The sequence below is a fragment of the Giraffa tippelskirchi genome, chromosome 3 (assembly GCF_054371585.1).
Source record: "Giraffa tippelskirchi isolate mGirTip1 chromosome 3, T2T-mGirTip1v1.2.pri, whole genome shotgun sequence".
In the NCBI taxonomy this organism is placed as follows: Eukaryota; Metazoa; Chordata; class Mammalia; order Artiodactyla; family Giraffidae; genus Giraffa; species Giraffa tippelskirchi.
Genome location: NC_137277.1, coordinates 147,536,584 through 147,547,350, shown reverse-complemented (window position 1 = coordinate 147,547,350; position 10,767 = coordinate 147,536,584). Strand labels below are relative to the sequence as shown.

Sequence of the window (10,767 nt, the reverse complement as noted above, 5' to 3'; positions counted from 1 at the left end):
TTACTAGCATGTGAGATGAGTGCAATTGTGTGGTAGTTTGAGCATTCTTTGGCATTGTCTTTCTTTGGGATTGGAATGAATACTGACATTTCCAGTCCTGTGGCCACTGCTGAGTTTTCCAAATTTGCTGGCATATTGAGTGCAAAACTTTCACAGCATCATCTTTTAGGATTTGAAATGGTTCCACTGGAATTCCATTACCTCCTCTAGCTTTGTTTGTAGTGATGAAGGCCCACTTAACTTTGCATTCCAGAATATCTGGCTCTAGGTGAGTGATCACACCATTGTGGTTATCTGGGTCATGAACATCTTCTTTTTACAGTTCTTCTGTGTATTCTTGCCACCTCTTCTTAATATCTTCTGCTTCTGTTAGGTCCATACCATTTCTGTTCTTTATTGAGCCCATCTTTGCATGAAATGTAGGATTACAGGCTCTTTTTTCCCTTGGCTGTCAGGTAGGGATTGCCACTCTGTCCTAGTGAGTGTGTTTTTGTTCCTCTGAGTATCTTACTCTCAACTGCTTCTGGGGAGTAAAAAGCATGCAGATGAAGCAAGGAATAAAACATAGCAAAATAGAAAGAAAAAAAGTTGTTTCGGGGGACTGTGAACTGGCCGGCACTCCTCCCCAGAGAGTACCATTTGGGCCAGGACAAACTGTGGCCGGGAGGCGCAAGTTAACTGGGCCACTGCATGGGGATGATGGCAGCCGTGAATCCACAGACCAAGGTGAGAAGCAGGATGCTTAGCACACATGTTGCGACGTGGAACGTGGCCTCTGTGGCACCTTCTCCTGACTTCAGTGATCTGCTTCAGCTGAACAACCTGAAACTGAATCTGGACATACATGTCATTGGTTTGTAGGAACTGAACTGTGGGATCGTGAGCCTCCTTTTTGACACTGCCTTTGAAGACCATGAAGCAGTTTCTTCATGGATGTGTGTTCTCTGAGCTTCGTCAAGGTCTCCAGTGTCTGCATGCTAGAGCTCCTTTTCCTGATCTTTGCCAAGTATCAGCATTTGCCCTTTATCTAGATTCTCTCCTAAATCCACCCCCACTGGCCTCTTCCGGTACTGGGGGAACAAACGGGGTGTCAACATCTTCCTGAAGCTTTACAGCTACTATGGCAGTATGAACTGCCACCTGCCCCACCACATGGCCAACAATGACTAGTGGCTGGAGCACTTTGACTGGATCCTGGGGATGGAGAAGTTTGAGGCACAGGATATCCCCAACATCCTGGACCACAACCTCATTCTCTGATTTGGATTAATGAACTTTCAGATCGAGGACTTCACGTTGCACTTTTTTCGAGAATCCATAAAAATATCAGTGCTACAGTAACCTGTGGGAGAAGGATCATCTCAGCATCGCCAAGAGACATGACCCATGGCTCTGGGAGTTCCAGGAGGGCCCCTTGCTCTTTCCTCCCACCTACAAGTTTGATAAGAACTCTAACAACTATGAAACCCGCATGTGGGATCTTAATTCCCCAACCAGGGATCCAACCCACGCCCCTGCATTGGAAGTGTGGCGTCCTAACCATTGGATCACCAGGGAAGTCCCCACACAGCCAGTCTAGCCAGCTAGCAGCAAAAAGGAGGTCAGGATTGGGATAGCAAAACATTTGCTAAGGAGAAGGCAGATGTTATTTCTACATGACAGATACAATCCACACTGTGACTGATATCACTGAGTGCTGACCATGGGCCAGGCATTGTGTGGAGGGCTTTGCCCATATCACTTCACTTAGTTCCTACTCTATCTTCATTAGGTAGACAATGTTGATATTGACTTTTTACAAATAAGGAAACTGTATCTCAGAAGGTCTAAGTAAGGTAGTAACAGAGTAAGTAATGGAGCAAGAATTTGAACTGGAGTCTGTGTGAATCCAGACTCATGCTTCCCGTTGCCTGGAGCCCGGAAAATGAAGGAATGTCTGGACAGCAACAAGAGCATCATGGGGGACATCACAACTGAAATATTCCCAGCTGGGAGCACCTGCAGTGGGCAGGAGCCCCACATAGGGAACAGAAACATTCCTGTCTGATCATTCTGTTATTCATCCTTGAAGACCTGATTGAGGCATCATCTCGACTGAAAAACTTCCCTGACCTTTGCTGGTTTTGCTGAGAGTTCAGTCCTGCCCTTATGCAGCCTGCAAGCCTTGCACACCGCACATTCAGTGTGTCTTTTAAGACACAGTGTGCCTTTCTTTCTGTGCTATGAATGCCCGGAGCACAGAGACTGGATCTGATTTATGACCGTCCCTGGTTATAGAGCACAGTGTGCTTGGCATGTGTTTGAACTGGGAGACTGAGAGGACAAAAGGAAAAGATAAAGTATTTAAGGAGCAGCCAGTCTAGTAGAGGGACCCACCCAGAGTGAGAGAGCCAGATAAACACTCTCAAGTCCAGGAGTTGGCCAATAGAAGGTTCCAGAACACTGTGTGGAAGTGGCGAAAGAGAGCAAAGTGAATGGTAAGGAGATGGGCAGCTGAAGCCAGGAGGTGTCAGTGAGAACTGCTGTCAGAGAGGCAGCAGATTTGGGAGAAAGAAGGATGGGCATTCTGATCAGTCAGCAGCAGCACTGATGAGAGGTACTTTGAGTGGGGCTGCCCCACTCTACAGAGGGACTGAGCTGTGTGCAGGGCATGGTTCTCAGCTTTGCCCAGCTTGGCAACCTCCCTGAGCCAAGAGGTAATGAGAAATGATGTTGGCTCCATTACAGGGGAGGGTGAAAGGGCTGAGGACAGGAAATCCTACTGAAGTCAGGGATTACTATATGGTTTTGTTACAGTTGACAGGAACCTAGTCCACCTCCCTGCTCAGCAGTGAGCGGAGGATGTTATGATCAATCTAGTCAAGACTCAAGTCCAGAGTTCAGTGGAACACTTAAAAGCCATCTATAGGGAGCCGAAAGGAAAACACTCTCAGACCCCAAAATGGAACACATCACTTCTTCAGGGTCAGTAATTGGCTCAAGCTTTCTAGGCTTTTAAGCCAAGAGAGTCTTGCAGAGCTACTTGGTCTTAGTTTTTAGAAAGTAAAGACATATCAGAGGCATGCCTGGGAGATACTGTGGAATTGGTTCCAGACCACCACAGTGAAGCAACTATCACAATAGTCACTCAAATTTTTTGGTTTCCTGGTGCACAGAGAAGTTATGTTTACAGTGCCCTGTAGTCTATTGAGTGTACAATAGCATTATGTCTAAAAAAATGTACTGACCTTAGTTTTAAAATACTTTATTGGTAAAAAATTCTAACCAGTCTCGGAGCCTTTGGCAAGTCGTCCTTTTTTTGTGATAGTAACATCAAAGATCACAGATCACCTCACAGTTGTAACAATAAGAGAACTTGAACTATAAAATGTGACTCAGAGACACAAAGGGAACAAATGCTACTTGAAAACTGGTGCCAAGTACTCTTGCTCGACGCAGGTTTGCCACAAATGTTCAATTTGTAAAAATCACAATCTCAGTCAAGTATTAGTATAAGAAAAGCACAATAAACCGAGGTGTGCCTGTAATCTCCAGAAACAGTTCTTGGGGACTTCCCTGGTGGCTCAATAGTAAAGAATCCACCTGCCAATGCAGGAGACATGGGTTTGAACCCTGATCTAGGAAGATCCCTCATGCCACAGAGCAGTTAAGCCCGTGTACCACAAACGTTGAGCCTGTGCCCTAGAGCCCATAAGCTGCAACTACTGAGCCCATGTGCCACATATGGGCTTGGAATCCCAAAATATATATGGCCTCAAGCGTTTTATAGAAGGGGTTATGAACATGCTCATTTACCCAGTTAGAAAAATCAGGGAATGAAAGGAGGTACAAGATGAAGAATGAAATCTCCCCTGCCCATTCATCAGCCCTGTCCCTCTTTCTAAAAGTAACCACTCTCATTATTTTCATGAAATTCCTTCTAGAATTTATTTTTATGGATATGCTACAATTCTATGAATAATTTTTACCAAAGGTATAACTTTATAGACACCATTCTTGGATATCTTCCCGTATCAGCCTATGAAGCTCTACCCCATTTATTTTAGTATCTGCCTAGTAGTCCATCATATGGATGCAACACAATTTATTAAATAAGGACACTTTATGTGGGGGTTTTGGGGAGGGGCACTTTGGATGAATATCTTCCCACAGTGAACATCTGTTTTTTTTTAATTAATCTATTTATTTTAGTTGGGGGCTAATTACTTTACAATATTGTAATAGTTTTTGCCATACATTGACATGAATCAGCCATGGGTTTACATGTGTTCCCCATCCTGAACCCCCCCTCCCACCTCCCTCCCCATCCCATCCCTCTGGGTCATCCCATTGCCCCAGCCCTGAGCATCTGTCTCATGCATCGAACCTGGAATAGTGTTCTGTTTCACATATGATAATATACATGTTTCAATGCTATTCTCTCAGAACGTCCCACCCTCACCTTCTCCCTCAGAGTCCGTAAGACTGTTCTGTGCTTCTGTGTCTCTTATTCTGTCTCGCATATAGGGTTATCATTACTATCTTTCAAATTCCATATGTATGCATTAATATACTGTATTGGTGTTTTTCTTTCTGGCTTACTTCACTCTGTATAATAGGCTCCAGTTTGATCCATCTCAATAGAACTGATTCAAATGTATTCTTTTTAATGGCTGAGTAATATTCCATGGTGTATATGTACCACAGCTTCCTTATCCATTCGTCTGATGATGGACATCTAGGTTGCTTCCATGTCCTGGCTATTATAAACAGTGCTGCGATGAACATTGGGGTACACGGGTCTCTTTCAATTCTGGTTTCCTCGGTGTGTATGCCCAGGAGTGGGATTGCTGGGTCATATGGCAGTTCTATTCCCAGTTTTTTAAGGAATCTCCACACTGTTCTCCATGGTGGCTGTACTAGTTTGCATTCTCACCAACAGTGTAAGAGGGTTCCCTTTTCTTCACACCCTCTCCAGCATTTATTGCTTGTAGACTTTTGGATAGCAGCCATTCTGACTGGCGTGAAATGGTACCTCACTGTGGTTTCGTTTTGCATTTCTCTAATAATGAGTGATGTTGAGCATCTTTTCATGTGTTTGTTAGCCATCTGTATGTCTTCTCTGGAGAAATGTCTGTTTTGTTCTTTGGCCCATTTTTTGATTGGGTCGTTTATTTTTCTGGAATTGAGCTGCAGGAGTTGCTTGTATATTTTTCAGATTAGTTGTTTGTCTGTTGCTTTGTTTGCTATTATTTTCTCCCATTCTGAAGGCTGTGCTTTCACCTTGCTTATAGTTTCCTTTGTTGTGCAAAAGCTTTTAATTTTAATTAGGTCCCATTTGTTTATTTTTGCTTTTATTTCCAATATTCTGGGAGGTGGGTCATAGAGGATCCTGCTATGATTTATGTCAGAGAGTGTTTTGCCTATGTTTTCCTCTGGGAGTTTTATAGTTTCTGGTCTTACGTTTAGATCTTTAATCCATTTTGAGTTTATTTTTGTGTATGGTGTTAGAAAGTGTTCTAGTTTCATTCTTTTACAAGTGGTTGACCAGTTTTCCCAGCACTACTTGTTAAAGAGATTGTCTTTTCTCCATTCTATATTCTTGCCTCCTTTGTCAAAAATAAGGTGTCCATAGGTGTGTGGATTTATCTCTGGGCTTTCTATTTTGTTCCACTAATCTATATTTCTATCTTTGTGCCAGTACCATACTGTCTTGATGACTGTGGCTTTGTAGTAGAGCCTGAAGTCAGGCAGGTTGATTCCTCCAGTGCCATTCTTCTTTCTCAAGATTGCTTTGGCTATTCGAGGTTTTTTATATTTCCATACAAATTGTGAAATTATTTGTTCTAGTTCTGTGAAAAATACTGTTAGTAGCTTGATAGGGATTGCATTGAATCTATAGATTGCTTTGGGTAGTATAGTCATTTTCACTATATTAATTCTTCCAATCCATGAACATGGTATATTTCTCCATCTATTTGTGTCCTCTTTGATTTCTTTCATCAGTGTTTTATAGTTTTCTATATATAAATCTTTTGTTTCTTTAGGTAGATATATTTCTAAGTATTTTATTCTTTTCATTGCAATGGTGAATGGTATTGTTTCCTTAATTTCTCTTTCTGTTTTCTCATTGTTAATGTATAGGAATGCAAGGGATTTCTGTGCGTTAATTTTATATCCTGCTACTTTACTATATTCATTGATTAGCTCTAGTAATTTTCTGGTAGAATCTTTAGGGTTTTCTATGTGGAGGATCATGTCATCTGCAAACAGTGAGAGTTTTACTTCTTCTTTTCCTATCTGGATTCCTTTTATTTCTTTTTCTGCTCTGATTGCTGTGGCCAAAACTTCCAAAACTATGTTGAATAGTAGTGGTGAGAGTGGGCACTCTTGCCTTGTTCCTGACATTAGGGGAAATGCTTTCAATTTTTCACCATTGAGGATAATGTTTGCTGTGGGTTTGTCATATATAGCTTTTATTATGTTGAGGTATGTTCCTTCTATTCCTGCTTTCTGGAGGGTTTTTATCCTAAATGGATGTTGAATTTTGTCAAAGGCTTGGCAAAAAAATTTTGTGAGTACCTCTCAGTTAAATTTCTATGAGTAACGGTGGATTCAGGGTTTCTTTTTAGGGGATGATTAAAATATTCTAAAATTAGATTATGGTAGTAGAATTGTATACTTTAAATGGGTGGACATTATGTATATGAATTATATTTCAATAAGGCATTAAAAAATTCCTAGCAAGGTGTTGTGGTCCTTTAATAGACCGGAACCTGGTGGTCTGGAGTCAACAATAAGAAAGTGAAAGAGGGAGAGAGACTAATATTCCCTGGGTTATGTGGAAAATCAATAAAGCCCTAGAACAGGGCTTGTACCACTCACAAAGGCACAGGGTGTCCTCTCGAGGAGGTCTTGAAAGCCCGGGCAGGAAAGTGAGCTCAGCAGGTTTCCACACTCCAAAGAACTTAGTCAGAGAGAGAGAGAGAAAGAAGGACACGGGCACCCAAGTCTCTAGTGGAACAAGGGTATTTTATGAGCAGAAATGCAGGCTTACATATCTTTAGTAGAATGATTGCTCAGCTATTACACAGGATGAAATTCCATCAATAGCAACAAAATGGATAGTATAATACATACAAGGTTGCTGATGCTGAAAAGAGTCACTGAAGGGAGTGACTGAAAAGAATCCAAGCAGGTACCCTTTCCCATGATCTCAGTCCTGAGAACTGCATGCAGCTCTACTTGTTCCCGGAATAGGAACTGATAAGGAACAGAGAATCCTTGAGAAATGGCACACAAGGGAAGAAAAGTGCAATATATTGGATTCCTTAAAGTTAAACATCCCCTGACAGCAAGGAAAGTGGTAGGTCTGAAGGTATGTGCAAAAAATGTTTGTAATTATTTTCATTATTTGAAAGGTATGCATTCAGCCATATCCTCACCAGCACTGTTCTCTGCCTTTTTGCTTAAGTTCTTATATCATGGTAGTCATTATTTGCTTATAGGAATCCCCCTGAGCCTGGGGACCTGCAAGGACTTTGCTGAAAGTTCTAGTCATAGAAGGTGTCTCACGTATGACAGCATTTTGAATCTGAGCTGCTCCTGTTGACTCACCCACAACTGTTTGGTGAATGTGACTCAGGCCAAGGGCCTTCCCTGAGGGTTTCTCATGGATCAGGAGATGGGACGGTGTTACTCTGTGGTCTTCTTTATAGACCAAGACCTGGTGGACTGGAGTCGACAAAAAGAAACAGAAAGAAGGACGCAGGGCCCAAGTCTCTAGTGCAACAACGGTGTTTTATTAGCAGGAATGCAGGCTTATATATCCTTGGTAAAAGGATTATTCAGCTATTACAGAGGATAGGATGCTATTGATATGCAACAAAGTGGATAGTCTAATACATGCAAGGTCGCTGATGCTGAAAGAAGTCATGGAAGGGAGTAACTGAAAGGAATCCAAGTGGTTACCCCTTCCCATGATCTCAGTCCTCACGGATGGGAGTGATTGAAAGGAATCCAAGTAGATACCCTTTCTCATGATCTCAGTCCTGAGAACTGCGTTCAGCTCTACTCGTTCTGGAATAGGAACTGGTAAGGAACAGAGAATCGTTGAGAAATGGCACACAAGGGAAGAACAGTGCAACATATTGGATTCCTTAAAGTTAAATGTTCCCTGACAATTCTCCCTTTTTTATTATTTTTTATAATTGGCAGTGACTGTAGATACCTTAGTGAAAAAGGCTCTGACTGAATGAGTTTGTTTAGTTTGATTAATCTTAGTAGAATGGCATCGGTAGTACATGTATAATCATTAGGACTATTATTAGCGTTATAATTCCAGATCTAATACTATGTATAATACTTTGCAACCATCCTTGAGGGTCCAGCCCGGACAGTTGACCAGCTAGTTGTTCAACGGAAGTTTCTAGGTTATTGGAAGAAGGTAAATCTTTAGAGAAGGCTTCAAAGATTTCTTTCTGTAATAATTGTACATTTAAGGAAGCATTATCATGTAAGTCTTGCAAATGAAATTTGATTTGTTCCCAATTGTAGGTAGTATATTTGAACCGAACAGGGGTAATACAAAACTGAGTAGAATTCCAATCACATTTTAGCAAAGTCTGTTTTTGTAGATCTATTAATTGATTTCCAACCCATTGGAGGGCTATTTTCATTTCCTGTATTTCATCTTGTATTTCTTCATTTATCTGAGCCTCAGTGGTCCACATAGTATGAGCATCTTTAATCCAATTTTGGATAAAATTGTGTGTTTGAATTGAAGTTTGTAAGGCAATGCTGGCAATAGCAGCAGTAGTGCAAATGGCTATTAATCCCAAAGTGCTAAAAATTAGCCATCCAATGAATTGTTTAGATCATCAGAGGAACTTGGTAAGTAACTGGGAAGCTAGTCTGGCCATGGGACCTTCTTCCCAGGGTAGTTGGAGATGTGTTGGCAACCATAGGTTACGTCGAGATCAAAGAATCAAAAAAGGTTCATTTTTTATAGACATGGAGGAGTTAAGACAGGTATATAGTTTGCAGTTAATACAAGTTATAGAATGTAAAGTCTTATTAAATTGCAAGTTTCCTATAGCTACAACAACAGGAAGGGGAACACAAGCTTGTATAAAATATGATTGATTATAATCAAAGAAATAATGACTAGAACTGCAACTAGTCCCTGTGAAATATCCTGTCCAAGTTACAAGTTCTTTGGTGCTTGCAGCAAGCTTCCAAATGTCCCACTGTTCAGGCCCAATCAGTTTATTGAGGGTGATTTGATGGTGAGGGGGTGGCATTCCACCATCATGCCAGCCAAGAAGTCCTTTGTCATGGTAGTGTTCCATCATAATATTGGGAATCTTCCATGTTACTTGAGTAGCATAATCACATTTAGTGCTATTAATACCATCTGAACAGTCAGATAACCACATGCCATGGCGTCCGAAATCGACAATGGTGTAATTGGCCACAAATATTAATTTTCCTGATTTGGCTTGACATGTTGAAGCTGAAACTCCAATACTTTGGCCACCTCATGCAAAGAGTTAACTCATTGGAAAAGACCCTAATTCTGGGTAGGATTGGGGACAGGAGGAGAAGGGGACGACAGAGGATGAGACGGTTGGATGGCATCACTGACTCGATGGACATGGGTTTGGGTAGACTCCAGGAGTTTGTGATGGACAGAGAGGCCTGGCATACTGCAATTCATGGGGTCGCAAAGAGTCGGACACGACTGAGCGACTGAACTGAACTGAACTGTCCCAATGAACAGGTGTATATTCAAAGTTCTTATAAGTAAACCCTTTGCATAATGTTTTTTGTCCTTTCTCTAGAATTTCAGTAGTGTTGACATGGTTCTCTGAAAAAGAAAGAGCAGTAATTAATCCAAGCAATGCCCCAAAGTCCTTTTCTGGAGCCAGAACGAAAGCCCAGGTTTGTCGGCTAATGTGTATGCATAATTCTACTGGGCCCATGCATAAAGGAAGGATTTCATAACCTAGAGAAATGTAAATTAGTTTCCCTTCTTCCTCAGGGTGTGAGGTCCCCTCCAGGCTCCAGGGAGGAGACATATGTATTGAGTCATGGGTAGATACGATTAGTCCTCTTTCTGTCCATTCTACAACCTGTAGGCAAGGGGGATTGGGTATATAAGCCCAGTAAGTATGATTCATTAATTCAGCTTGAGCAGGGGAAGCAGAAGCAAGCAAAGCAAGCATAGTGACAAAAATATTTTCTGGATTCCGAGGCATTCCCTGTTGAGAAACCAGATTTTCGATTAGTAAGGACTTTAATTTGTCCCCAAGTAGGGAGATTATAAGGTCGATGTCGTTGAGTGTGGCATTTCTTGGAAATTTTTAATGCCACCATGGCTTGTACAGAAATCTCCTCCTCCTGAGGATTTTGCGGTTTCTTTTCTGTCTTGAATGCCGGTGGCTCCCCTGGGGTGGATCCTCCGAAGGGGAAGCCAAATGAGTTCATTGGATTCATCTGGAGAAATACAAGCATACCCTTTTCCCTGTCAGATTAATTTCCCAGACTTCCATTGTTTGGTTTGCCTGTTTTGATACCAAATAGGCAAAGGAAGGGAGGCATCCTGTGATTCCTCAAAATATTTTTCTGCTCTTGTTAAGATATCTCCTGTGGTTAAGTTTAAAAAATTTAAAACAAATAAAGCTGTATTAACAAGAGTTATGGGTTTGGAGAATGGCTTATGTTCAACTCTAGTAAAGTCTGTTTTAGATAAGGAAGATAGTAGTGTTCCTTTATATTCCCCCTTTT

General features: G+C 41.5%; 1 pseudogene; it reads left to right on the top strand.

Annotated features, from left to right (window-relative positions):
• Window positions 1-699: 699 nt before the first annotated feature.
• LOC145540491 (inositol polyphosphate 5-phosphatase K pseudogene) lies at window positions 700-10,412 on the top strand (annotated as a pseudogene).
• Window positions 10,413-10,767: the final 355 nt, after the last annotated feature.